Source organism: Lissotriton vulgaris, chromosome 4_1 (assembly GCF_964263255.1).
Source record: "Lissotriton vulgaris chromosome 4_1, aLisVul1.2, whole genome shotgun sequence".
Taxonomy (NCBI): Eukaryota; Metazoa; Chordata; class Amphibia; order Caudata; family Salamandridae; genus Lissotriton; species Lissotriton vulgaris.
In genome coordinates, this window is record NC_141691.1 from 1234482590 (window position 1) to 1234506247 (window position 23658).

Consider the following 23658-nt stretch of genomic DNA (forward strand, 5'->3'; position numbering starts at 1 on the left):
AGTATCACGAAAGCGTGATACCGGACAAAATGGCACTTACAATTCTTCTCACGATTGTGCCGCTCAAAGGAAAAAAACAAAGTTAGAGAAACATCTCTACATGCCTGCCTATGTGAAGTGCACTACACATATAAGTTCAAAGATCACAAATTCACAATGTTAGCTAACTCAAATCAAAGTTCCCAGAACTCGGCAAGCGTCCGAAGACTACCTCACCGATCACAAAGCACAGATTTTCAGTAAGCGTCCGAAGACTACCTTACCGAACACAAATCGTAGAAACTTCAGTAAGCGTCCGAAGACTACCTTACCGAACACAAAGCTTACCAAATACTCAAATGTCCAGGTTCCAACTGCCAAGGTCTTGTAAGCCAAATCAGCCAAACGGCACTTTCTCAGCGATGCGGACACTTCGAAAACTCAGTCGGAGACCGGCGCCACCTGGAAGGTCAGATCGGAAGGAAAGGAAAAAACACCGTGGCAGCCAAGACTCGGGTCACTCGTGGCAGCGCGCGCCCATGGCGGATTTCCAAGCCTTCGTCACGACCTCTCCTTCGGGCATCCGAGTCGCCGATGAGTCCCTTCGTGGTCGCCAATTGAAGTATTTCGGGGTTCCCAAGGCCTACACGCTCCAGAGATTACCCACTTACACACAAGAACTGTTGGCACGGAAACTGTAAAAGGCAAAGAACAAGTTTATTAAGACCCCATGGGGTGGTGGTACACTCAAACAGCACCCTTCGGTAATGCTAGAGGTATCACACCGAACACCGGTGTGACCCCGTTTATATACAATTTTGGGGCAATAAAAGATAGGCGGCACAAGTAAAGACACAGTTTTAAGGACATATATGGTCATGTTTTGGAATACTGCCAGCTCATTGGAGGGTTTCAAACCCACTGGTCAGTTAGCGGCACATTCCTGAAGGTTTACGGGTCAGTGGGAAATGCGCATGTGTGGCTTGACCAGTACTAAAAATAGCCTATTGCTGGGCAGATGAGAGTGGTCAGTGGAATGGACAAAGGACTAAAGGGCACGTCGGCCACGAGGCCGCTCATGGTCTAAGATGGCCGCTGCAACATTCAAAATGGCGTTTATCGTATATAGCCAAGTTACGAAGGACAACGTGTAGGTTCAGCTAATCGCTAATGCGAGCGGGCCAATTACGACAATACCAGCCTTAAGTGACACTTCCTTCTTCTGTACCTTCTTCTCAGCAACTTTCTTGGTGGTGGAGGATCTGGTACCTGCTCTCTTAGGGCCCATCTTCTTCTGATGTCAGCACACAGCAGCACTCAGTAGCACAAATTGCAGAGATGTGTGGTCAGATGAGTCACACACCACACGTGGCGTACAATTGAAGGACGTCCGTCTGGCAGTTGAACGGGCGATGGATGAAAACAGCCAGCACCTCCTCAGTCTTTTTCTGTGCACCTACAAGCAAAGAAGACAGAACACGTCAGTGAAACAAGCAGCAAGCCAGCACATGAACAATTGAAAGACACACAGGCCAATGTATAAAACACAAAAAAGAAGACTAATACTACCAGCACCACAGCTCCCAGCCACATGAAGTCCAGAAAGAACCAATAATAAAGTCAAGCAGGCCTATCATATACCGATATGGACAGAAAAAGGAGGATGCCTGCTACACATGAGTCATGACAGGTTAATGCAAGGAAAATCAAAATACCCCATGGCTAAGAGTTTGTAAAACTTCACTGCAAAAACACATACAAGCCATAAAATTATTACACACACAAAAAAGTTACCTACCCCCCTGCCCAGACAACAAACTTGGAAATGCAATGGCATACACACATGCCGTAATGATGGTAATTAAATAGACCAAATAGAAACAGCTACATAAAGCAGCCCCGCTAACTAGTAACTACCACCTCTGGGACTCTGGCCTACTATCAGATCAGACCAAAAGCAGGGAGGCCAATGATAAATGCACAAAGGAAGTACCTACAAAATGGCCGCCACCACATGGCCTGTCCAGGAAGACAAAACTACAACCAAATAACAGATAAATGAGGACTTTTTTGTAGCACAGGGGACACATTAAACATTTTCGAGGAACTTTTATGCAACTCGGGACATATTGTTCGCGAGAATGCAAAATCGGCGTGTTCGGCAACGCGAATCGAGTGAAAAGTCGTTATCGCGTTCCCGAGCCAGTACATTGAGCGCGCGAAAAAGACAAAAAAGGTAAGGTCGCGTTCTCACACGGTGCGACGTTACAAAAACTACCCGAGCTGTATTCCTAGGGTTACCTAATGGCAGGGAGTGCCATAATAGCTACACACAAGCAACCAAAAAACTAAAAGTACCACCATTACAAAAAATGTGAACCAATCCAAAACAATACACGGTGTAATTAAAGTTACACCACAAAAATAGTTGATTAACTTGAATGCACCTATGGCTGTGAGTGGTAGTATCTACAAAAGCCTTGGATGGCTATGGCAAAAGAAGAGAGCCAGGGAAGGACACAGAAAATGGCCGCCTCCATAGGGCCAGGAGGACAGGGACACCCAAAAACAACATGGAAAAGGGATGCACCCAAAATGGCCTCCACCACATGGCAAAATCAGTCACAAAGGAAGCATACACAAAATGGCCGCCACCACATGGCCTGCCCACCAACAACAACATAGCAGAATCATCACAAAGGAAGTAAGTACACACAAAATGGCCCTCACCACTACATGAAAAGAAAGAGAGGACAGACAATAAATGCCTATGCCAAAGGGACAATGCTTAGCTTCACAAAATGGACACACCAGACACCACCCCCCAAATTGGTCACCCCAACCATAAACAAGAAATCATTACATAGAGGACAGAAAGGAACTGGGAGTGGCCCATGCTCCAGGAAGACAAAACTACAACCAAATAACACAAAAATGAGGACTTTTTTGTAGCACAGGGGACACATTAAACATTTTCGAGGAACTTTTATGCAACTCGGGACATATTGTTCGCGAGAATGCAAAATCGGCGTGTTCGGCAACGCGAATCGAGTGAAAAGTCGTTATCGCGTTCCCGAGCCAGTACATTGAGCGCGCAAACAGGACAAAAAAGGTAAGGTCGCGTTCTCACACGGTGCGACGTTACCAAAACTACCCGAGCTGTATTCCTAGGGTTACCTAATGGCAGGGAGTGCCATAATAGCTACACACAAGCAACCAAAAAACTAAAAGTACCACCATTACAAAAAATGTGAACCAATCCAAAGCCATACACGGTGTAATTAAAGTTACACCACAAAAATAGTTGATTAACTTGAATGCACCTATGGCTGTGAGTGGTAGTACCTACAAAAGCCTTGGATGGCTATGGCAAAAGAAGAGAACCAGGGAAGGACACAGAAAATGGCCGCCTCCATAGGGCCAGGAGGACAGGGACACCCAAAAACAACATGGAAAAGGGATGCACCCAAAATGGCCTCCACCACATGGCAAAATCAGTCACAAAGGAAGCATACACAAAATGGCCGCCACCACATGGCCTGCCCACCAACAACAACATAGCAGAATCATCACAAAGGAAGTAAGTACACACAAAATGGCCCTCACCACTACATGAAAAGAAAGAGAGGACAGACAATAAATGCCTATGCCAAAGGGACAATGCTTAGCTTCACAAAATGGACACACCAGACACCACCCCCCAAATTGGTCACCCCAACCATAAACAAGAAATCATTACATAGAGGACAGAAAGGAACTGGGAGTGGCCCATGCTCCAGAAAGACAAAACTACAACCAAATAACACAAAAATGAGGACTTTTTTGTAGCACAGGGGACACATTAAACATTTTCGAGGAACTTTTATGCAACTCGGGACATATTGTTCGCGAGAATGCAAAATCGGCGTGTTCGGCAACGCGAATCGAGTGAAAAGTCGTTATCGCGTTCCCGAGCCAGTACATTGAGCGCGCGAACAAGACAAAAAAGGTAAGGTCGCGTTCTCACACGGTGCGATGTTACCAAAACTACCCGAGCTGTATTCCTAGGGTTACCTAATGGCAGGGAGTGCCATAATAGCTACACACAAGCAACCAAAAAACTAAAAGTACGACCATTACAAAAAATGTGAACCAATCCAAAGCCATACACGGTGTAATTAAAGTTACACCACAAAAATAGTTGATTAACTTGAATGCACCTATGGCTGTGAGTGGTAGTACCTACAAAAGCCTTGGATGGCTATGGCAAAAGAAGAGAACCAGGGAAGGACACAGAAAATGGCCGCCTCCATAGGGCCAGGAGGACAGGGACACCCAAAAACAACATGGAAAAGGGATGCACCCAAAATGGCCTCCACCACATGGCAAAATCAGTCACAAAGGAAGCATACACAAAATGGCTGCCACCACATGGCCTGCCCACCAACAACAACATAGCAGAATCATCACAAAGGAAGTAAGTACACACAAAATGGCCCTCACCACTACATGAAAAGAAAGAGAGGACAGACAATAAATGCCTATGCCAAAGGGACAATGCTTAGCTTCACAAAATGGACACACCAGACACCACCCCCCAAATTGGTCACCCCAACCATAAACAAGAAATCATTACATAGAGGACAGAAAGGAACTGGAAGTGGCCCATGCTCCAGGAAGACAAAACTACAACCAAATAACACAAAAATGAGGACTTTTTTGTAGCACAGGGGACACATTAAACATTTTCGAGGAACTTTTATGCAACTCGGGACATATTGTTCGCGAGAATGCAAAATCGGCGTGTTCGGCAACGCGAATCGAGTGAAAAGTCGTTATCGCGTTCCCGAGCCAGTACATTGAGCGCGCGAAAAAGACAAAAAAGGTAAGGTCGCGTTCTCACACGGTGCGACGTTACCAAAACTACCCGAGCTGTATTCCTAGGGTTACCTAATGGCAGGGAGTGCCATAATAGCTACACACAAGCAACCAAAAAACTAAAAGTACCACCATTACAAAAAATGTGAACCAATCCAAAGCCATACACGGTGTAATTAAAGTTACACCACAAAAATAGTTGATTAACTTGAATGCACCTATGGCTGTGAGTGGTAGTACCTACAAAAGCCTTGGATGGCTATGGCAAAAGAAGAGAACCAGGGAAGGACACAGAAAATGGCCGCCTCCATAGGGCCAGGAGGACAGGGACACCCAAAAACAACATGGAAAAGGGATGCACCCAAAATGGCCTCCACCACATGGCAAAATCAGTCACAAAGGAAGCATACACAAAATGGCCGCCACCACATGGCCTGCCCACCAACAACAACATAGCAGAATCATCACAAAGGAAGTAAGTACACACAAAATGGCCCTCACCACTACATGAAAAGAAAGAGAGGACAGACAATAAATGCCTATGCCAAAGGGACAATGCTTAGCTTCACAAAATGGACACACCAGACACCACCCCCCAAATTGGTCACCCCAACCATAAACAAGAAATCATTACATAGAGGACAGAAAGGAACTGGGAGTGGCCCATGCTCCAGAAAGACAAAACTACAACCAAATAACACAAAAATTAGGACTTTTTTGTAGCACAGGGGACACATTAAACATTTTCGAGGAACTTTTATGCAACTCGGGACATATTGTTCGCGAGAATGCAAAATCGGCGTGTTCGGCAACGCGAATCGAGTGAAAAGTCGTTATCGCGTTCCCGAGCCAGTACATTGAGCGCGCAAACAGGACAAAAAAGGTAAGGTCGCGTTCTCACACGGTGCGACGTTACCAAAACTACCCGAGCTGTATTCCTAGGGTTACCTAATGGCAGGGAGTGCCATAATAGCTACACACAAGCAACCAAAAAACTAAAAGTACCACCATTACAAAAAATGTGAACCAATCCAAAGCCATACACGGTGTAATTAAAGTTACACCACAAAAATAGTTGATTAACTTGAATGCACCTATGGCTGTGAGTGGTAGTACCTACAAAAGCCTTGGATGGCTATGGCAAAAGAAGAGAACCAGGGAAGGACACAGAAAATGGCCGCCTCCATAGGGCCAGGAGGACAGGGACACCCAAAAACAACATGGAAAAGGGATGCACCCAAAATGGCCTCCACCACATGGCAAAATCAGTCACAAAGGAAGCATACACAAAATGGCCGCCACCACATGGCCTGCCCACCAACAACAACATAGCAGAATCATCACAAAGGAAGTAAGTACACACAAAATGGCCCTCACCACTACATGAAAAGAAAGAGAGGACAGACAATAAATGCCTATGCCAAAGGGACAATGCTTAGCTTCACAAAATGGACACACCAGACACCACCCCCCAAATTGGTCACCCCAACCATAAACAAGAAATCATTACATAGAGGACAGAAAGGAACTGGGAGTGGCCCATGCTCCAGGAAGACAAAACTACAACCAAATAACACAAAAATGAGGACTTTTTTGTAGCACAGGGGACACATTAAACATTTTCGAGGAACTTTTATGCAACTCTGGACATATTGTTCGCGAGAATGCAAAATCGGCGTGTTCGGCAACGCGAATCGAGTGAAAAGTCGTTATCGCGTTCCCGAGCCAGTACATTGAGCGCGCGAACAAGACAAAAAAGGTAAGGTCGCGTTCTCACACGGTGCGACGTTACCAAAACTACCCGAGCTGTATTCCTAGGGTTACCTAATGGCAGAAATTGACAGACACCCGAAACCTGACATACCCCACACATAAACATAAGATTTTCTAAATCAAACCAGTCCATCCATGATTTCCTAATTAGAGGTACACCAGAAAAACAGTTGATTACCTTTCATGACCCTATGACTAGTACCTCTGGCCTACTGGAAGAGTAGGCCACAAGTTTGGAGGCCTATGGCAAGACCAAAGTGGCTGGGAAACATAAAATGGCCGCCAACAACACATGGCCAGGCCAACCACAGAAAGTTATTACAATGAACTCAAACATGCCTACACACTAACTACATGGAGTACTAGGGTCAGCTATTGGCTTAAAAAAATAAAAAACTTTTTCATTACACAAACAGAAATACCACAGCAGACATTGCTATTGCATAATGATGACCATAATCCAATGCCAGCCATGATGTTTGTTTACAAACTTGAATAAAATTTTAAACACAGAATTATGATTTTACCCATGGGTACCTCTCTATGTAGCCTGGATGAAATTTAAAAAGAAATACAAGTTGGGACCTCATAAAAGTAGGCACCCATCAATAATTTAAATCAAGGAATGAATACTGTAGTTAAAAAAATTTAAATCAAACAAACACAAGTCTACAACATCATACTCACTCATACATTACTGAACTTACTTGAAAAAGAGAATTCAAAATCCAAAAGTCCTCAGTAAGATTAAAAAAAAGCAGTAATGCAGCCAACACACACAGAAAGTGATCCTGCCAGCTCAAAATCCAAATGAAAGAGACCACCTCATGGACAAAGCACTGGGAGGAGACTGGTGGACAGGAACAGGAAGTTGTAAACTCCAGAGCCCTTCCTCCTTAATATTCAAAAATAGAGTAGAAACAGAAAGAGGACTCCTTCCCCCCAAAAAATACATCCAAAGGTACAACTTTGAGGGGTTTTTCACTTGTTTGCTAACCAAAATGGTAATTTATTATTATGGTTTAACTTTTAACATGCTCGCGAGTTATTCTGTGCAAGATTGCAGGTTCTGCGTGTTCGGCAACTCGATCTTACCAACAAACATACTCGCGCGTCCTTATGGCTTTATCGCGCTTCCAATGACGTTATCGCGTTCGCACAGCTGCACGGAAGGGTTTACAAACATGGTGGCAGACGCGACCGGGAAAAAGCGAACGCAGAACCAAGGTAAGCCATTGCCGCGCACGCGATAATGTTATTTAGCGCGCGACAATGTTATTTAGCACGCGACAACTACGCTCCGCACCGGATAGCGGAGTTATCGGCAGCTACGCGAACTCCGCGGAACGTAGAGTTGCCAAAACTCCGCAAACTCCGCAAACGGAGCGTAGTTCTTCGCCCAGGGTTACTCAGAATCCGGCTATATGCAAATTAGTCTGTCCCTGGCCCAGTGCATCTTGGGAACAGGTCAGACCAAACTACCAAGCCAATTCTTCACCAGAAAGGAGACAAGCTTCCGGGGACCGGTTTCTGGCATTTCAGCCGTCGTCGGCCCGGCTTGCTTGAATCCTGATAGTGCAGTGAGCAAGGGACTCATGCCTGAGTATACCCTGCCACACCTATAGTGGCCAAAAACGATTCAGAAAAGGGGGTGGTGATAAACAGAGTGTCTGAATTAAGCAGACCACTCTTACCCAGTCCAAAGATCAGGGCTTGATCCATCACCGTTATTTAGCTCACTGCACCATCCCAGCTCAGAACCTGGCTATATGCAAATTAGTCTGTCCCTGGCCCAGTGCATCATGGGAACAGGGCAGACCAAACTACCAAGCCAATTCTTTACCAGAAAGGAGACAAGCTTCCGGGGACCGGTTTCTGGCATTTCAGCCGTCGTCGGCCCGGCTTGCTTGAATCCTGATGGTGCAGTGAGCAAGGGACTCATGTCTGAGTATACCCTGCCACATCTATAGTGGCCAAAAACGATTCAGAAAAGGGGGTGGTGATGAACAGAGTGTCTGAATGAAGCAGACCACTCTTACCCAGTCCAAAGATCAGGGCTTGATCCATCACCGTTATTTAGCTCACTGCACCATCCCAGCTCAGAACCTGGCTATACGCAAATTAGTCTGTCCCTGGCCCAGTGTATCATGGGAACAGGGCAGACCAAACTACCAAGCCAATTCTTCACCAGAAAGGAGACAAGCTTCCGGGGACCGGTTTCTGGCATTTCAGCCGTCGTCGGCCCGGCTTGCTTGAATCCTGATGGTGCAGTGAGCAAGGGACTTATGTCTGAGTATACCCTGCCACACCTATAGTGGCCAAAAACGATTCAGAAAAGAGGGTGGTGATGAACAGAGTGTCTGAATTAAGCAGACCACTCTTACCCAGTCCAAAGATCAGGGCTTGATCCATCACCGTTATTTAGCTCATTGCACCATCCCAGCTCAGAACCTGGCTATATGCAAATTAGTCTGTCCCTGGCCCAGTGCATCATGGGAACAGGGCAGACCAAACTACCAAGCCAATTCTTCACCAGAAAGGAGACAAGCTTCCGGGGACCGGTTTCTGGCATTTCAGCCGTCGTCGGCCCGGCTTGCTTGAATCCTGATGGTGCAGTGAGCAAGGGACTCATGTCTGAGTATACCCTGCCACACCTATAGTGGCAAAAAACGATTCAGAAAAGGGGGTGGTGATGAACAGAGTGTCTGAATTAAGCAGACCACTCTTACCCAGTCCAAAGATCAGGGCTTGATCCATCACCGTAATTTAGCTCACTGCACCATCCCAGCTCAGAACCTGGCTATATGCAAATTAGTCTGTCCCTGGCCCAGTGCATCATGGGAACAGGGCAGACCAAACTACCAAGCCAATTCTTCACCAGAAAGGAGACAAGCTTCCGGGGACCGGTTTCTGGCATTTCAGCCGTCGTCGGCCCGGCTTGCTCGAATCCTGATGGTGCAGTGAGCAAGGGACTCATGTCTGAGTATACCCTGCCACACCTATAGTGGCCAAAAACGATTCAGAAAAGGGGGTGGTGATGAACAGAGTGTCTGAATTAAGCAGACCACTCTTACCCAGTCCAAAGATCAGGGCTTGATCCATCACCGTTATTTAGCTCACTGCACCATCCCAGCTCAGAACCTGGCTATATGCAAATTAGTCTGTCCCTGGCCCAGTGAATCATGGGAACAGGGCAGACCAAACTACCAAGCCAATTCTTCACCAGAAAGGAGACAAAATTCCGGGAACTGGTTTCTGGCATTTCAGCCGTCGTCGGCCCGGCTTGCTTTAATCCTGATGGTGCAGTGAGCAAGGGACTCATGTCTGAGTATACCCTGCCACACCTATAGTGGCCAAAAACGATTCAGAAAAGGGGGTGGTGATGAACAGAGTGTCTGAATTAAGCAGACCACTCTTACCCAGTCCAAAGATCAGGGCTTGATCCATCACCGTTATTTAGCTCACTGCACCATCCCAGCTCAGAACCTGGCTATATGCAAATTAGTCTGTCCCTGGCCCAGTGTATCATGGGAACAGGGCAGACCAAACTACCAAGCCAATTCTTCACCAGAAAGGAGACAAGCTTCCGGGGACCGGTTTCTGGCATTTCAGCCGTCGTCGGCCCGGCTTGCTTGAATCCTGATGGTGCAGTGAGCAAGGGACTCATGTCTGAGTATACCCTGCCACACCTATAGTGGCCAAAAACGATTCAGAAAAGGGGGTGGTGATGAACAGAGTGTCTGAATTAAGCAGACCACTCTTACCCAGTCCAAAGATCAGGGCTTGATCCATCACCGTTATTTAGCACACTGCACCATCCCAGCTCAGAACCTGGTTATATGCAAATTAGTCTGTCCCTGGCCCAGTGCAGCATGGGAACAGGGCAGACCAAACTACCAAGCCAATTCTTCACCAGAAAGGAGACAAGCTTCCGGGGACCGGTTTCTGGCATTTCAGCCGTCTTCGGCCCGGCTTGCTTGAATCCTGATGGTGCAGTGAGCAAGTGACTCATGCCTGAGTATACCCTTCCACACCTATAGTGGCCAAAAACGATTCAGAAAAGGGGGTGGTGATGAACAGAGTGTCTGAATTAAGCAGACCACTCTTACCCAGTCCAAAGATCAGGGCTTGATCCATCACCGTTATTTAGCTCACTGCACCATCCCAGATCAGAACCTGGCTATATGCAAATTAGTCTGTCCCTGGCCCAGTGCATCATGGGAACAGGGCAGACCAAACTACCAAGCCAATTCTTCACCAGAAAGGAGACTAGCTTCCGGGGACCGGTTTCTGGCATTTCAGCTGTTGTCGGCCCGGCTTGCTTGAATTCTGATGGTGCAGTGAGCAAGGGACTCATGTCTGAGTATACCCTGCCACACCTATAGTGGCAAAAAACGATTCAGAAAAGGGGGTGGTGATGAACAGAGTGTCTGAATTAAGCAGACCACTCTTACCCAGTCCAAAGATCAGGGCTTGATCCATCACCGTAATTTAGCTCACTGCACCATCCCAGCTCAGAACCTGGCTATATGCAAATTAGTCCGTCCCTGGCCCAGTGCATCATGGGAACAGGGCAGACCAAACTACCAAGCCAATTCTTCACCAGAAAGGAGACAAGCTTCCGGGGACCGGTTTCTGGCATTTCAGCCGTCGTCGGCCCGGCTTGCTTGAATCCTGATGGTGCAGTGAGCAAGGGACTCATGTCTGAGTATACGCTACCACACCTATAGTGGCCAAAAACGATTCAGAAAAGTTGGTGGTGATGAACAGAGTGTCTGAATTAAGCAGACCACTCTTACCCAGTCCAAAGATCAGGGCTTGATCCATCACCGTTATTTAGCTCACTGCACCATCCCAGCTCAAAACCTGGCTATATGCAAATTAGTCTGTCCCTGGCCCAGTTCATCATGGGAACAGGGCAGACCAAACTACCAAGCCAATTCTTCACCAGAAAGGAGACAAGCTTCCGGGGACCGGTTTCTGGCATTTCAGCCGTCGTCGGCCCGGCTTGCTTAAATCCTGATGGTGCAGTGAGCAAGGGACTCATGCCTGAGTATACCCTGCCACACCTATAGTGGCCAAAAAAGATTCAGAAAAGGGGGTGGTGATGAACAGAGTGTCTGAATTAAGTAGACCACTCTTACCCAGTCCAAAGATCAGGGCTTGATCCATCACCATTATTTAGCTCACTGCACCATCCCAGCTCAGAACCTGGCTATATGCAAATTAGTCTGTCCCTGGCCCAGTGCATCATGGGAACAGGGCAGACCGAACTACCAAGCCAATTCTTCACCAGAAAGGAGACAAGCTTCCGGGGACCGGTTTCTGGCATTTCAGCCATCGTCGGCCCAGCTTGCTTGAATCCTGATGGTGCAGTGAGCAAGGGACTTATGTCTGAGTATACCCTGCCACACCTATAGTGGCCAAAAACGATTCAGAAAAGAGGGTGGTGATGAACAGAGTGTCTGAATTAAGCAGACCACTCTTACCCAGTCCAAAGATCAGGGCTTGATCCATCACCGTTATTTAGCTCATTGCACCATCCCAGCTCAGAACCTGGCTATATGCAAATTAGTCTGTCCCTGGCCCAGTGCATCATGGGAACAGGGCAGACCAAACTACCAAGCCAATTCTTCACCAGAAAGGAGACAAGCTTCCGGGGACCGGTTTCTGGCATTTCAGCCGTCGTCGGCCCGGCTTGCTTGAATCCTGATGGTGCAGTGAGCAAGGGACTCATGTCTGAGTATACCCTGCCACACCTATAGTGGCCAAAAACGATTCAGAAAAGGGGGTGGTGATGAACAGAGTGTCTGAATTAAGCAGACCACTCTTGCCCAGTCCAAAGATCAGGGCTTGATCCATCACTGTTATTTAGCTCACTGCACCATCCCAGCTCAGAACCTGGCTATATGCAAATTAGTCTGTCCCTGGCCCAGTGCATCATGGGAACAGGGCAGACCAAACTACCAAGCCAATTCTTCACCAGAAAGGAGACTAGCTTCCGGGGACCGGTTTCTGGCATTTCAGCTGTTGTCGGCCCGGCTTGCTTGAATTCTGATGGTGCAGTGAGCAAGGGACTCATGTCTGAGTATACCCTGCCACACCTATAGTGGCAAAAAACGATTCAGAAAAGGGGGTGGTGATGAACAGAGTGTCTGAATTAAGCAGACCACTCTTACCCAGTCCAAAGATCAGGGCTTGATCCATCACCGTAATTTAGCTCACTGCACCATCCCAGCTCAGAACCTGGCTATATGCAAATTAGTCCGTCCCTGGCCCAGTGCATCATGGGAACAGGGCAGACCAAACTACCAAGCCAATTCTTCACCAGAAAGGAGACAAGCTTCCGGGGACCGGTTTCTGGCATTTCAGCCGTCGTCGGCCCGGCTTGCTTGAATCCTGATGGTGCAGTGAGCAAGGGACTCATGTCTGAGTATACGCTACCACACCTATAGTGGCCAAAAACGATTCAGAAAAGAGGGTGGTGATGAACAGAGTGTCTGAATTAAGCAGACCACTCTTACCCAGTCCAAAGATCAGGGCTTGATCCATCACCGTTATTTAGCTCATTGCACCATCCCAGCTCAGAACCTGGCTATATGCAAATTAGTCTGTCCCTGGCCCAGTGCATCATGGGAACAGGGCAGACCAAACTACCAAGCCAATTCTTCACCAGAAAGGAGACAAGCTTCCGGGGACCGGTTTCTGGCATTTCAGCCGTCGTCGGCCCGGCTTGCTTGAATCCTGATGGTGCAGTGAGCAAGGGACTCATGTCTGAGTATACCCTGCCACACCTATAGTGGCAAAAAACGATTCAGAAAAGGGGGTGGTGATGAACAGAGTGTCTGAATTAAGCAGACCACTCTTACCCAGTCCAAAGATCAGGGCTTGATCCATCACCGTAATTTAGCTCACTGCACCATCCCAGCTCAGAACCTGGCTATATGCAAATTAGTCTGTCCCTGGCCCAGTGCATCATGGGAACAGGGCAGACCAAACTACCAAGCCAATTCTTCACCAGAAAGGAGACAAGCTTCCGGGGACCGGTTTCTGGCATTTCAGCCGTCGTCGGCCCGGCTTGCTCGAATCCTGATGGTGCAGTGAGCAAGGGACTCATGTCTGAGTATACCCTGCCACACCTATAGTGGCCAAAAACGATTCAGAAAAGGGGGTGGTGATGAACAGAGTGTCTGAATTAAGCAGACCACTCTTACCCAGTCCAAAGATCAGGGCTTGATCCATCACCGTTATTTAGCTCACTGCACCATCCCAGCTCAGAACCTGGCTATATGCAAATTAGTCTGTCCCTGGCCCAGTGAATCATGGGAACAGGGCAGACCAAACTACCAAGCCAATTCTTCACCAGAAAGGAGACAAAATTCCGGGAACTGGTTTCTGGCATTTCAGCCGTCGTCGGCCCGGCTTGCTTTAATCCTGATGGTGCAGTGAGCAAGGGACTCATGTCTGAGTATACCCTGCCACACCTATAGTGGCCAAAAACGATTCAGAAAAGGGGGTGGTGATGAACAGAGTGTCTGAATTAAGCAGACCACTCTTACCCAGTCCAAAGATCAGGGCTTGATCCATCACCGTTATTTAGCTCACTGCACCATCCCAGCTCAGAACCTGGCTATATGCAAATTAGTCTGTCCCTGGCCCAGTGTATCATGGGAACAGGGCAGACCAAACTACCAAGCCAATTCTTCACCAGAAAGGAGACAAGCTTCCGGGGACCGGTTTCTGGCATTTCAGCCGTCGTCGGCCCGGCTTGCTTGAATCCTGATGGTGCAGTGAGCAAGGGACTCATGTCTGAGTATACCCTGCCACACCTATAGTGGCCAAAAACGATTCAGAAAAGGGGGTGGTGATGAACAGAGTGTCTGAATTAAGCAGACCACTCTTACCCAGTCCAAAGATCAGGGCTTGATCCATCACCGTTATTTAGCACACTGCACCATCCCAGCTCAGAACCTGGTTATATGCAAATTAGTCTGTCCCTGGCCCAGTGCAGCATGGGAACAGGGCAGACCAAACTACCAAGCCAATTCTTCACCAGAAAGGAGACAAGCTTCCGGGGACCGGTTTCTGGCATTTCAGCCGTCTTCGGCCCGGCTTGCTTGAATCCTGATGGTGCAGTGAGCAAGTGACTCATGCCTGAGTATACCCTTCCACACCTATAGTGGCCAAAAACGATTCAGAAAAGGGGGTGGTGATGAACAGAGTGTCTGAATTAAGCAGACCACTCTTACCCAGTCCAAAGATCAGGGCTTGATCCATCACCGTTATTTAGCTCACTGCACCATCCCAGATCAGAACCTGGCTATATGCAAATTAGTCTGTCCCTGGCCCAGTGCATCATGGGAACAGGGCAGACCAAACTACCAAGCCAATTCTTCACCAGAAAGGAGACTAGCTTCCGGGGACCGGTTTCTGGCATTTCAGCTGTTGTCGGCCCGGCTTGCTTGAATTCTGATGGTGCAGTGAGCAAGGGACTCATGTCTGAGTATACCCTGCCACACCTATAGTGGCAAAAAACGATTCAGAAAAGGGGGTGGTGATGAACAGAGTGTCTGAATTAAGCAGACCACTCTTACCCAGTCCAAAGATCAGGGCTTGATCCATCACCGTAATTTAGCTCACTGCACCATCCCAGCTCAGAACCTGGCTATATGCAAATTAGTCCGTCCCTGGCCCAGTGCATCATGGGAACAGGGCAGACCAAACTACCAAGCCAATTCTTCACCAGAAAGGAGACAAGCTTCCGGGGACCGGTTTCTGGCATTTCAGCCGTCGTCGGCCCGGCTTGCTTGAATCCTGATGGTGCAGTGAGCAAGGGACTCATGTCTGAGTATACGCTACCACACCTATAGTGGCCAAAAACGATTCAGAAAAGTTGGTGGTGATGAACAGAGTGTCTGAATTAAGCAGACCACTCTTACCCAGTCCAAAGATCAGGGCTTGATCCATCACCGTTATTTAGCTCACTGCACCATCCCAGCTCAAAACCTGGCTATATGCAAATTAGTCTGTCCCTGGCCCAGTTCATCATGGGAACAGGGCAGAACAAACTACCAAGCCAATTCTTCACCAGAAAGGAGACAAGCTTCCGGGGACCGGTTTCTGGCATTTCAGCCGTCGTCGGCCCGGCTTGCTTAAATCCTGATGGTGCAGTGAGCAAGGGACTCATGCCTGAGTATACCCTGCCACACCTATAGTGGCCAAAAAAGATTCAGAAAAGGGGGTGGTGATGAACAGAGTGTCTGAATTAAGTAGACCACTCTTACCCAGTCCAAAGATCAGGGCTTGATCCATCACCATTATTTAGCTCACTGCACCATCCCAGCTCAGAACCTGGCTATATGCAAATTAGTCTGTCCCTGGCCCAGTGCATCATGGGAACAGGGCAGACCGAACTACCAAGCCAATTCTTCACCAGAAAGGAGACAAGCTTCCGGGGACCGGTTTCTGGCATTTCAGCCATCGTCGGCCCAGCTTGCTTGAATCCTGATGGTGCAGTGAGCAAGGGACTTATGTCTGAGTATACCCTGCCACACCTATAGTGGCCAAAAACGATTCAGAAAAGAGGGTGGTGATGAACAGAGTGTCTGAATTAAGCAGACCACTCTTACCCAGTCCAAAGATCAGGGCTTGATCCATCACCGTTATTTAGCTCATTGCACCATCCCAGCTCAGAACCTGGCTATATGCAAATTAGTCTGTCCCTGGCCCAGTGCATCATGGGAACAGGGCAGACCAAACTACCAAGCCAATTCTTCACCAGAAAGGAGACAAGCTTCCGGGGACCGGTTTCTGGCATTTCAGCCGTCGTCGGCCCGGCTTGCTTGAATCCTGATGGTGCAGTGAGCAAGGGACTCATGTCTGAGTATACCCTGCCACACCTATAGTGGCCAAAAACGATTCAGAAAAGGGGGTGGTGATGAACAGAGTGTCTGAATTAAGCAGACCACTCTTGCCCAGTCCAAAGATCAGGGCTTGATCCATCACTGTTATTTAGCTCACTGCACCATCCCAGCTCAGAACCTGGCTATATGCAAATTAGTCTGTCCCTGGCCCAGTGCATCATGGGAACAGGGCAGACCAAACTACCAAGCCAATTCTTCACCAGAAAGGAGACAAGCTTCCGGGGACCGGTTTCTGGCATTTCAGCCGTCGTCGGCCCGGCTTGCTTGAATCCTGATGGTGCAGTGAGCAAGGGACTTATGTCTGAGTATACCCTGCCACACCTATAGTGGCCAAAAACGATTCAGAAAAGAGGGTGGTGATGAACAGAGTGTCTGAATTAAGTAGACCACTCGAACCCAGTCCAAAGATCAGGGCTTGATCCATCACCGTTATTTAGCTCATTGCACCATCCCAGCTCAGAACCTGGCTATATGCAAATTAGTCTGTCCCTGGCCCAGTGCATCATGGGAACAGGGCAGACCAAACTACCAAGCCAATTCTTCACCAGAAAGGAGACAAGCTTCTGGGGACCGGTTTCTGGCATTTCAGCCGTCGTCGGCCCGGCTTGCTTGAATCCTGATGGTGCAGTGAGCAAGGGACTCATGTCTGAGTATACCCTGCCACACCTATAGTGGCCAAAAACGATTCAGAAAAGGGGGTGGTGATGAACAGAGTGTCTGAATTAAGCAGACCACTCTTACCCAGTCCAAAGATCAGGGCTTGATCCATCACCGTTATTTAGCTCACTGCACCATCCCAGCTCAGAACCTGGCTATATGCAAATTAGTCTGTCCCTGGCCCAGTGCATCATGGGAACAGGGCAGACCAAACTACCAAGCCAATTCTTCACCAGAAAGGAGACAAGCTTCCAGGGACCGGTTTCTGGCATTTCAGCCGTCGTCGGACCGGCTTGCTTGAATCCTGATGGTGCAGTGAGCAATGGACTCATGTCTGAGTATACCCTGCCACACCTATAGTCGCCAAAAACGATTCAGAAAAGGGGGTGGTGATGAACAGAGTGTCTGAATTAAGCAGACCACTCTTACCCAGTCCAAAGATCAGGGCTTGATCCATCACCGTTATTTAGCTCACTGCACCATCCCAGCTCAGAACCTGGCTATATGCAAATTAGTCTGTCCCTGGCCCAGTGCATCATGGGAACAGGGCAGACCAAAGTACCAAGCCAATTCTTCACCAGAAAGGAGACAAGCTTCCGGGGACCGGTTTCTGGCATTTCAGCCGTCGTCGGCCCGGCTTGCTTGAATCCTGATGGTGCAGTGAGCAAGGGACTCATGTCTGAGTATACCCTGCCACACCTATAGTGGCGAAAAACGATTCAGAAAAGGGGGTGGTGATGAACAGAGTGTCTGAATTAAGCAGACCACTCTTACCCAGTCCAAAGATCAGGGCTTGATCCATCACCGTTATTTAGCTCACTGCACCATCCCAGCTCAGAACCTGGCTATATGCAAATTAGTCTGTCCCTGGCCCAGTGCATCATGGGAACAGGGCAGACCAAACTACCAAGCCAATTCTTTACCAGAAAGGAGACAAGCTTCCGGGGACCGGTTTTTGGTATTTCAGCCGTCGTCGGCCCGGCTTGCTTGAATCCTGATGGTGCAGTGAGCAAGGGACTCATGTCTGAGTATACCCTGCCACACCTATAGTGGCCAAAAACGATTCAGAAAAGGGGGTGGAGATGAACAGAGTGTCTGAATTAAGCAGACCACTCTTACCCAGTCCAAAGATCAGGGCTTGATCCATCACCGTTATTTAGCTCACTGCACCATCCCAGCTCAGAACCTGGCTATATGCAAATTAGTCTGTCCCTGGCCCAGTGCATCATGGGAACAGGGCAGACCAAACTACCAAGCCAATTCTTCACCAGAAAGGAGACAAGCTTCCAGGGACCGGTTTCTGGCATTTCAGCCGTTGTCGGCCCGGCTTGCTTGAATCCTGATGGTGCAGTGAGCAAGAGACTCATGTCTGAGTATACCCTGCCACATCTATAGTGGCCAAAAACGATTCAGAAAAGGGGGTGGTGATGAACAGAGTGTCTGAATTAAGCAGACCACTCTTACCCAGTCCAAAGATCAGGGCTTGATCCATCAACGTTATTTAGCTCACTGCACCATCCCAGCTCAGAACCTGGCTATACGCAAATTAGTCTGTCCCTGGCCCAGTGTATCATGGGAACAGGGCAGACCAAACTACCAAGCCAATTCTTCACCAGAAAGGAGACAAGCTTCCGGGGACCGGTTTCTGGCATTTCAGCCGTCGTCGGCCCGGCTTGCTTGAATCCTGATGGTGCAGTGAGCAAGGGACTCATGTCTGAGTATACCCTGCCACACCTATAGTGGCCAAAAACGATTCAGAAAAGGGGGTGGTGATGAACAGAGTGTCTGAATTAAGCAGACCACTCTTACCCAGTCCAAAGATCATGGCTTGATCCATCACCGTTATTTAGCTCACTGCACCATCCCGGCTCAGAACCTGGCTATATGCAAATTAGTCTGTCCCTGGCCCAGTGCATCATGGGAACAGTGTAGACCAAACTACCAAGCCAATTCTTCACCAGAAAGGAGACAAGCTTCCGGGGACCGGTTTCTGGCATTTCAGCCGTCGTCGGCCCGGCTTGCTTGAATCCTGATGGTGCAGTGAGCAAGGGACTTATGTCTGAGTATACCCTGCCACACCTATAGTGGCCAAAAACGATTCAGAAAAGAGGGTGGTGATGAACAGAGTGTCTGAATTAAGCAGACCACTCTTACCCAGTCCAAAGATCAGGGCTTGATCCATCACCGTTATTTAGCTCATTGCACCATCCCAGCTCAGAACCTGGCTATATGCAAATTAGTCTGTCCCTGGCCCAGTGCATCATGGGAACAGGGCAGACCAAACTACCAAGCCAATTCTTCACCAGAAAGGAGACAAGCTTCCGGAGACCGGTTTCTGGCATTTCAGCCGTCGTCGGCCCGGCTTGCTTGAATCCTGATGGTGCAGTGAGCAAGGGACTCATGTCTGAGTATACCCTGCCACACCTATAGTGGCAAAAAACGATTCAGAAAAGGGGGTGGTGATGAACAGAGTGTCTGAATTAAGCAGACCACTCTTACCCAGTCCAAAAATCAGGGCTTGATCCATCACCGTAATTTAGCTCACTGCACCATCCCAGCTCAGAACCTGGCTATATGCAAATTAGTCTGTCCCTGGCCCAGTGCATCATGGGAACAGGGCAGACCAAACTACCAAGCCAATTCTTCACCAGAAAGGAGACAAGCTTCCGGGGACCGGTTTCTGGCATTTCAGCCGTCGTCGGCCCGGCTTGCTTGAATCCTGATGGTGCAGTGAGCAAGGGACTCATGCCTGAGTATACCCTGCCACACCTATAGTGGCCAAAAACGATTCAGAAAAGGGGGTGGTGATAAACAGAGTGTCTGAATTAAGCAGACCACTCTTACCCAGTCCAAAGATCAGGGCTTGATCCATCACCGTTATTTAGCTCACTGCACCATCCCAGCTCAGAACCTGGCTATATGCAAATTAGTCTGTCCCTGGCCCAGTGCATCATGGGAACAGGGCAGACCAAACTACCAAGCCAATTCTTTACCAGAAAGGAGACAAGCTTCCGGGGACCGGTTTCTGGCATTTCAGCCGTCGTCGGCCCGGCTTGCTTGAATCCTGATGGTGCAGTGAGCAAGGGACTCATGTCTGAGTATACCCTGCCACACCTATAGTGGCCAAAAACGATTCAGAAAAGGGGGTGGTGATGAACAGAGTGTCTGAATTAAGCAGACCACTCTTGCCCAGTCCAAAGATCAGGGCTTGATCCATCACCGTTATTTAGCTCACTGCACCATCCCAGCTCAGAACCTGGCTATATGCAAATTAGTCTGTCCCTGGCCCAGTGCATCATGGGAACAGGGCAGACCAATCTACCAAGCCAATTCTTCACCAGAAAGGAGACAAGCTTCCAGGGACCGGTTTCTGGCATTTCAGCCGTTGTCGGCCCGGCTTGCTTGAATCCTGATGGTGCAGTGAGCAAGAGACTCATGTCTGAGTATACCCTGACACATCTATAGTGGCCAAAAACGATCCAGAAAAGGGGGTGGTGATGAACAGAGTGTCTGAATGAAGCAGACCACTCTTACCCAGTCCAAAGATCAGGGCTTGATCCATCACCGTTATTTAGCTCACTGCACCATCCCAGCTCAGAACCTGGCTATACGCAAATTAGTCTGTCCCTGGCCCAGTGTATCATGGGAACAGGGCAGACCAAACTACCAAGCCAATTCTTCACCAGAAAGGAGACAAGCTTCCGGGGACCGGTTTCTGGCATTTCAGCCGTCGTCGGCCCGGCTTGCTTGAATCCTGATGGTGCAGTGAGCAAGGGACTCATGTCTGAGTATACCCTGCCACACCTATAGTGGCCAAAAACGATTCAGAAAAGGGGGTGGTGATGAACAGAGTGTCTGAATTAAGCAGACCACTCTTACCCAGTCCAAAGATCATGGCTTGATCCATCACCGTTATTTAGCTCACTGCACCATCCCGGCTCAGAACCTGGCTATATGCAAATGAGTCTGTCCCTGGCCCAGTGCATCATGGGAACAGGGCAGACCAAACTACCAAGCCAATTCTTCACGAGAAAGGAGACAAGCTTCCGGGGACCGGTTTCTGGCATTTCAGCCGTCGTCGGCCCGGCTTGCTTGAATCCTGATGGTGCAGTAAGCAAGGGACTTATGTCTGAGTATACCCTGCCACACCTATAGTGGCCAAAAACGATTCAGAAAAGAGGGTGGTGATGAACAGAGTGTCTGAATTAAGCAGACCACTCTTACCCAGTCCAAAGATCAGGGCTTGATCCATCACCGTTATTTAGCTCATTGCACCATCCCAGCTCAGAACCTGGCTATATGCAAATTAGTCTGTCCCTGGCCCAGTGCATCATGGGAACAGGGCAGACCAAACTACCAAGCCAATTCTTCACCAGAAAGGAGACAAGTTTCCGGGGACCGGTTTCTGGCATTTCAGCCGTCGTCGGCCCGGCTTGCTTGAATCCTGATGGTGCAGTGAGCAAGGGACTCATGTCTGAGTATACCCTGCCACACCTATAGTGGCAAAAAACGATTCAGAAAAGGGGGTGGTGATGAACAGAGTGTCTGAATTAAGCAGACCACTCTTACCCAGTCCAAAGATCAGGGCTTGATCCATCAGCGTAATTTAGCTCACTGCACCATCCCAGCTCAGAACCTGGCTATATGCAAATTAGTCTGTCCCTGGCCCAGTGCATCATGGGAACAGGGCAGACCAAACTACCAAGCCAATTCTTCACCAGAAAGGAGACAAGCTTCCGGGGACCGGTTTCTGGCATTTCAGCCGTCGTCGGCCCGGCTTGCTTGAATCCTGATGGTGCAGTGAGCAAGGGACTCATGTCTGAGTATACCCTGCCACACCTATAGTGGCCAAAAACGATTCAGAAAAGGGGGTGGTGATGAACAGAGTGTCTGAATTAAGCAGACCACTCTTACCCAGTCCAAAGATCAGGGCTTGATCCATCACCGTTATTTAGCTCACTGCACCATCCCAGCTCAGAATCTGGCTATATGCAAATTAGTCTGTCCCTGGCCCAGTGCATCTTGGGAACAGGGCAGACCAAACTACCAAGCCAATTCTTCACCAGAAAGGAGACAAGCTTCCAGGGACCGGTTTCTGGCATTTCAGCCGTCGTCGGCCCGGCTTGCTTGAATCCTGATAGTGCAGTGAGCAAGGGACTCATGCCTGAGTATACCCTGCCACACCTATAGTGGCCAAAAACGATTCAGAAAAGGGGGTGGTGATAAACAGAGTGTCTGAATTAAGCAGACCACTCTTACCCAGTCCAAAGATCAGGGCTTGATCCATCACCGTTATTTAGCTCACTGCACCATCCCAGCTCAGAACCTGGCTATATGCAAATTAGTCTGTCCCTGGCCCAGTGAATCATGGGAACAGGGCAGACCAAACTACCAAGCCAATTCTTCACCAGAAAGGAGACAAGCTTCCGGGGACTGGTTTCTGGCATTTCAGCCGTCGTCGGCCCGGCTTGCTTGAATCCTGATGGTGCAGTGAGCAAGGGACTCATGTTTGAGTATACCCTGCCACACCTATAGTGGCCAAAAACGATTCAGAAAAGGGGGTGGTGATGAACAGAGTGTCTGAATTAAGCAGACCACTCTTACCCAGTCCAAAGATCAGGGCTTGATCCATCACCGTTATTTAGCTCACTGCACCATCCCAGCTCAGAACCTGGCTATATGCAAATTAGTCTGTCCCTGGCCCAGTGTATCATGGGAACAGGGCAGACCAAACTACCAAGCCAATTCTTTACCAGAAAGGAGACAAGCTTCCGGGGACCGGTTTCTGGCATTTCAGCCGTCGTCGGCCCGGCTTGCTTGAATCCTGATGGTGCAGTGAGCAAGGGACTCATGTCTGAGTATACCCTGCCACACCTATAGTGGCCAAAAACGATTCAGAAAAGGGGGTGGTGATAAACAGAGTGTCTGAATTAAGCAGACCACTCTTACCCAGTCCAAAGATCAGGGCTTGATCCATCACCGTTATTTAGCACACTGCACCATCCCAGCTCAGAACCTGGTTATATGCAAATTAGTCTGTCCCTGGCCCAGTGCATCATGGGAACAGGGCAGACCAAACTACCAAGCCAATTCTTCACCAGAAAGGAGACAAGCTTCTGGGGACCGGTTTCTGGCATTTCAGCCGTCGTCGGCCCGGCTTGCTTGAATCCTGATGGTGCAGTGAGCAAGTGACTCATGCCTGAGTATACCCTTCCACACCTATAGTGGCCAAAAACGATTCAGAAAAGGGGGTGGTGATGAACAGAGTGTCTGAATTAAGCAGACCACTCTTACCCAGTCCAAAGATCAGGGCTTGATCCATCACCGTTATTTAGCTCACTGCACCATCCCAGCTCAGAACCTGGCTATATGCAAATTAGTCTGTCCCTGGCCCAGTGCATCATGGGAACGGGGCAGACCAAACTACCAAGCCAATTCTTCACCAGAAAGGAGACAAGCTTCCGGGGAC